The sequence below is a fragment of the Drosophila albomicans genome, chromosome 2R (assembly GCF_009650485.2).
Source record: "Drosophila albomicans strain 15112-1751.03 chromosome 2R, ASM965048v2, whole genome shotgun sequence".
Lineage (NCBI taxonomy): Eukaryota > Metazoa > Arthropoda > Insecta > Diptera > Drosophilidae > Drosophila > Drosophila albomicans.
In genome coordinates this window covers 29,332,441-29,338,819 of record NC_047631.2, presented here as the reverse complement: position 1 = coordinate 29,338,819, position 6,379 = coordinate 29,332,441, and positions in this window count along the sequence as shown.

The following is a 6,379-nucleotide window of genomic DNA, read 5'->3' as shown; positions in this document are numbered from 1 at the left end:
TATTTTATAGTTAACTGCTCAATAGAATAAATTTGTTTACTCTTATGCTACAATTCAACTAAGCTACTATAATTAATTTATCTGCTAGCAACAACAAAAAAAAACAACACAAATTATTAGGCTGTCATTGTCGATTCATTGAAATATGCGATAGCATAATAATTGTTAACTGTCGAAATTATTAGCAAACATTAAAGATTTATTGGGCACGCACAAAAAGTACAAACATTGCCTAATTTACATTAATTTATGCATTTAATTGTTGCCTCCGGCGATAGAATTGAATTTTTGTCCCTGCTTTTGTTTATGCATATATTTATCAGACATTATGCAAATTGAGCAAAACATTGAAACAACAATGAAATTATTTCCTAACGATGTTAATTGCTGAAAACAAAAGAAATTATTGTAGCAGAAACGAACAAACACACACAAATACACACACAGTCAATGAGCTAACAAAAATTACAACACGCGAGAAACAATAAAATCACATAAAAGACATTTTACACTCGACATAAGTGAATGGCATAACAAGTAAATCCGAGTGCACTCACTTCCACATATAGTACTACTCAAATCTCTCAAAATAATTTTAATTACGAGTATTTGCATTTGTTTATATTTCTTTCTATTTTCTTTTATTTCAATTTTTTGCTGTTGAATGCTCGCCGAGATATTTACAGTCTGGAGCACGTAGCAACAGCTGATATTGTTGTTGTTGCAAATGTCATTGGCCGAATTGTGTGTGGTCACAAAAATTGAATATCAGCTGTGCTGTTTATTCATATTCAAATTCACACTTGAATATCACTCGGATTCGAAACACAGTATCGAAATCCTTTAGCACTTTTGTTCAACACGAGGACTCAACGGCAACTGAATGAATGAAACGGAAACACGGCTGCGATCACGACTTCGTTGAGCGACTAACGAAGCGCTTCATTCACTTCGGCTTCCCTCGCCTCTCTCAGCGTCAAACACCCACGCACAAAAGAAACACACACGCACGTACGTATTCAATTGTACCGTTATGCACTATTTAAAAATGGCGGACAAACCTTAACGTTTTGATGCGTTGCACAACCAACGCGGCGGCATTTTCAACACAAACTGATTGTCGATTCGATTCTGTGTGTCGCTTCAACCGCACGCGAAACGTTCTGGCAATGGAACACTGAGAATAGAACAGCTGCGAGTTTTCCAACACAACACAACAAGCAAACAGCAGCAACAGTCGTTCGCTTTGCTACCATTGCCGGCAACAGCAACTTGCTTGTTGCGTGCGACACAAAAATATCGCATGCGAGAAATCATATGGCAAGACAAGAGACGAAAAAAACACTTACCCAAGTATTGCCAAGTATATCAATAACAAGACTAATTAGGCACAATTTTGTTGTTGTCGCTTGTTTTGTGCAGTTTTCTTTCTGGATCGGATATATAGGCGGAATTGCGAGTCAGAAATTTTACTTTGATACGCGGCTACTTGTTAGCCATTTGACGCCGCTTTTTTTTTCACCAACTGAAGGACATCGGCATCGAAAGGACGCATAATAAATTGCGAGCATCAAAAAATTTGCTCTTGGCCATGCAATGAGACAGCGAGAACGTCAAGGCAAGGCAAGGCAAGACGAGGCGTGGCACACACTAAGTGTGGATGGGCAAAGGAAAAGGGAGCAAAGGACACGCACCGCTTACAAAAGTGCGAATTGTGTGGCAAATTGTGTTGGGTTTTCCGTTTTGACGCTCCCTTTGCTTTATTTGCAATTTTACTTGATGATAAAGTTGACATTGTCAATTTAGCAAATTTCTTTTCGGCTTCTCTTTACACTTTCCTCTTTCTCTTCCCCTTTCGCTCATTTCCATTTTGTTCTCTTTTTTCCTCGTATATTTGCTACTACTTTTGTTAACCAGTTTTCCATTAGGTGGTGAATGCTTTGATTGCGTCTCTTGCCCTTTCGATTTTAGCAGCTGATTTGATTGCATTATGTAATGGAGGATTATAACCAGTTGGGCCGCCATTAGAAGTATTTTGTTTAATAGGCCTTAAGTGTTACTTCGTTGAGCTGAAAGTAGAAGAAAAGTGTTTTGTTATGTCTTGCAAAGATATTTTTCAATCATGCAGACATTCAAATCAATTTTATTTTTAGGTTTTAACATTTCTTTCAAGTATTTTTATGTGGAATTTCTGTGGAATTGGTTATTTGTATTATATTAATATTGCACTCACATAATTTTTCGATATTTTTCCAAATCTGTCTCTTTATTAAAGTAGCTTCTTTTTATATATTTAAATTTATTTTATCGAATATTTTGTTTTTTTATTCTATTTGTATCTCCCAGCATTTTAAGCAATCAAATATATATATCAACATATATATAAATACATAATTTGTTAATATTTCTGCTTAATATTTTTCATTGGAAAGACAAATTTTTTTAAATGCTTTAACATGTTTTTTGTCGTATAAATAAAATATATAGATACATATATATAATGTTCTGTATATAAGGTTGGCAAAAAAGTCTTGCGGTATTTCCGATAGGTGAGTTTGCAAGAGCGTAGTTCTAGTTCTATTCGTCGCATATTTCATCCCAATTTTTTTGCATTGGCAAGACAGTATTTTTTAATCAAACAAATTTCATCGTATAATTCTACTATATAACATCAATTTGAAATCTCGCAGCATAGCATTATAAATAAATAGTTCTTCTTCATTGAATAAGTTCTTTTGTCTGGTCATATTTCAAACGAACGATTTTCTTTCTCTCAGAGTTGTAAAATAAATACTTTTTTATATTTCTTAAAATTTCTTTATGCTAGACTTTTACTCTTAAATACTTAAATAATACTCATTTTGTAGTCCATTTTTTGTTGAACTTTGTTTTACAATAATTTTAGGTCTCACTACATTTCACATACAAATATATATTTTGATATGCCTTCCAAGTTTTCATTCCCCTACTAAGGCAACAACTGATGCCATTAAGCTCCATTAGTTGAGGCTTGGGTACATTTAAACTATACTACCCTGCAATTAGTAGAGCAAATCATTGACATTTGTTTGTTTAAAGCGCCCAACTGGAAGCCTGTGAAGCGATAAATAAGCAGAGCTCATCCGAGTCCCGCCCAGTTACACCCTTTGCCATTCATCCACGCCCACTCACAGAAAGCACATTCGCAGGCAGGCCGAGCAAGGATTCATCTCTAATTAGGATAAACAGCTGTTGCCAAATTAATTACATATGATGGGCACATGAACATAAACACGAGCAGCCGCCCATCGCTCTGGTCTCTTTCTCTCTCTCTGTTACAAATATAACCTTTATTTAGCCTGCCTGTCTTCAACATGTTCTTGCCTCAATCCCTTTCCCCGTTTTGCTGCTCGCCACTCTGCTGAAATTTTGTAATCAAAATGAAAGACGAAATGTTGCCGTTGTTGGCAATCCCCAAGCCAGCAATAAATCTCACAATCAGCTGTCGAGCTAAAAGATACTTTAGCTCGAGAATAGCCCAAAATGGAAACTCTGACTGCAGTTCGTTCGTGGTCCGCTTTGTTGCAAAACGTAAATTTGCATAAACAGCCGGAGAAAATCCACTCGAACGCTGCAGTTTGGTAGTCCGTAAGTCACCAAAGAAAACTGCTGACTACAATCTTTTTTTTTTTCTTTTGGCTCTCAAAGTAGGTAAGTGTGGAGAAGAGGAGGCAAAGTGGTGCACAGGTGCAAGCTGGTATATTTTATGCTGCTTTTGACGTGAAATCGCTTGGGCTGAGAGAAGTCAACGCCTTGATCTTAATGCATATTGTGAGTCAACTGCTTGGCAGTCTTTTTTTGCTTTTTTGCTGTTGTTGGTAACTTGTGCAACGCTCAACAAAGGAACTTAAAGCTGCTGCAAAAATATTTGCACAAAACTTTTCTGAGCTGTACGCTTTGCCGAAAGTTCTTGGAATTATTTTGACTACTACATTTTTGCTCATAACCCAAAAAATTTCTTATAATCAACTTATCTGACGATTTCTGGTGCTCAATTCACTCAAAGCTGATTACACAATATCCCTCAGCGCTCGACAGCATTCATAATCATAAAAATAGCACACGATACACGATAGGTATTTGAATATTTTCCTTTCGCTTTCCCTTCCCAATCGATTTGCTACTTAACATCTTAGGACTACGACTCAGACTCGGTTAATCTCGGCTACAACTTGTTTCGCTTTCCTCTTTCTATTTTTGGTTGAATGTCCGTCCGCCCACTCTGAAATGAAAAAGGTCTTTAAAGAATAAGCTTTCCCTGGAATTTTCGTTTAAGTTTGTTGATTTTTCTATCAAATCAGTAAATCTATTATTGCTGCTGCATCTGCTTAAGAAATTTCTTGCTGAATATAATTTTGGGAATAGAAATACATTATCTTAGCATTCAAAGCCGTTGACTTTTGGCGGTTTGTTTCTATGATTTCATTTCGTTGATTTCGTTTCGTATCTTGGACTGCCATTGGATTTTCTTGTATACATAGTTGTTGGAGAAAAAGGTTTTCCTTCTTTGACTGTGGAATTTCATTGAATCCGCCCTTAATGCGACTGTTTTGCTGGCGCGTCTGTCACTCAAATGCAAACACCTGTAATAAATATTCGTTTGTCGTTTCTGGTTTACGCTTTCGTTTCGCTCGGTTATCCTGGTTTTCTGGCTGCCTGCCAGATACATTTTGCTTGATTTTCCATCTGAGCGCACAGCCAACAGCCAACAGGCAACAGCCAGCAGCAGGCCGAGCAAGAATAGCAAGAAAAACGAGAAAAAGATGCGAGAAGAGAAGAGTGCCAGCAACAAAAAAGAAATGTGCCTTGCTGGCACATTTTCATATGGCATCGCACGTAAACTTAACTCAATTTCAATTCACCTAGCCAGGGGATGAAGTAAGGGGGAAGGGCGGCGGAGTATCCATCATTTGGCCAACAGCTCGAAAGAAGTGCAGCCACGCACTTGAGCAAGAGAGTGAGCTAAGCGCTGAGTTCAGTGGCCACCATTTTTGTGTTTTTAAGTCGCAAAAGGCAATGGCCCAATTTTATGTTGCACATGTTGCACACACACATACACTCACACACTCAAGGGTGCACACAATTATACACGAGTAGCTGACAACTTTGCTCCTAGCTTAATTTAGCTCAATGGAGCTACAACTGCTACTCGAGCTGTTACCTTCCTGTTAGAAATTGCAGCAGCAACGGCAGCAGCAAAGGCAGCAACAGCTGCCGACCGATAGATGGCGCACTTTCATTATCACAGCAGCGTGTCACAATTTGCGCACATCTGAGCACTCAGTGTGTGTTATTAATTGCGTAATTTGTTTATTAATACACAAGTGAGCACACACACACACACTCACACACCTGCAGCGGCCACTTTCATAATGCAACCTGTAAGCGGGCCAAGGCTGAGTGCCCACAGAGGATCTGCACAAAGCGAGAGAGCGAGCGATGCAGCGATGGCAAATAAGCCAGCTTTATAGAGTGAAACAGAGATAGCAAGAGACAGTTATATATAGCATGAGAGTGGGAGAGATAGCAAGTGATAGCACTTGTGTGGTGGAAATCTCTCTACCGCATCTTGCATCTTGTTGCAACCGCATCATAAAACGATTTCGCAGCCGCACAGCTTGTGTGGCTTATTCAACGCAATTATGAAACTCACCTGCTGCCACGCCACAAAATTTAATCACATTTCAACTGTGCAACACTCAAAAGTAGTGCGCACACTTTGCCGCCAAGTGTTTGACTTGCAATTGAAATGTTTTGCTTCGGCATTGCTCCCCACCAAACACACACACGCACACACTCTTCGCACACGCACACACACACATTCGCCCACTTGGCACACGGCATTTACGAGTTTGGCGCAAAAATGCATGGGGAGCTAGGGAGTTGACTTGTGGGGCATAAATCAATTTTTATACTCCTCTATATGTGCGGATGTATGTGTGTTGCTGCCATCACTTGAGGCAGCATCAACTGTTTTTGCTGCTCCTTTTGCTTTGCTTTAATTGCTGCACACGGAACACATTCTAATGGCAAACACGAGCGCACATCCTTTATGCTGTGAATGAAGTAAATGCGAAAAGCTGGCAACACTTTAATTAAATTATACATTAATTGCCAGCGTCTTATTAGCACAATTACAGACACACAGGCAGCGGTAACCAACGCAAAGGACACGTGTCTCCCAGTGGCAAATACATATCAACACGTCAACATGGAGCCACGCCCCAAGCCCCCATACACGCCCACAACTCGTGGCGAACAGTCAGTGACCTTTGCCCAAAATTGACTTTAATTCTGTCTCTCGAATTCATTTGCTCTTCAGTCTTAGCAGCCGCTGCCA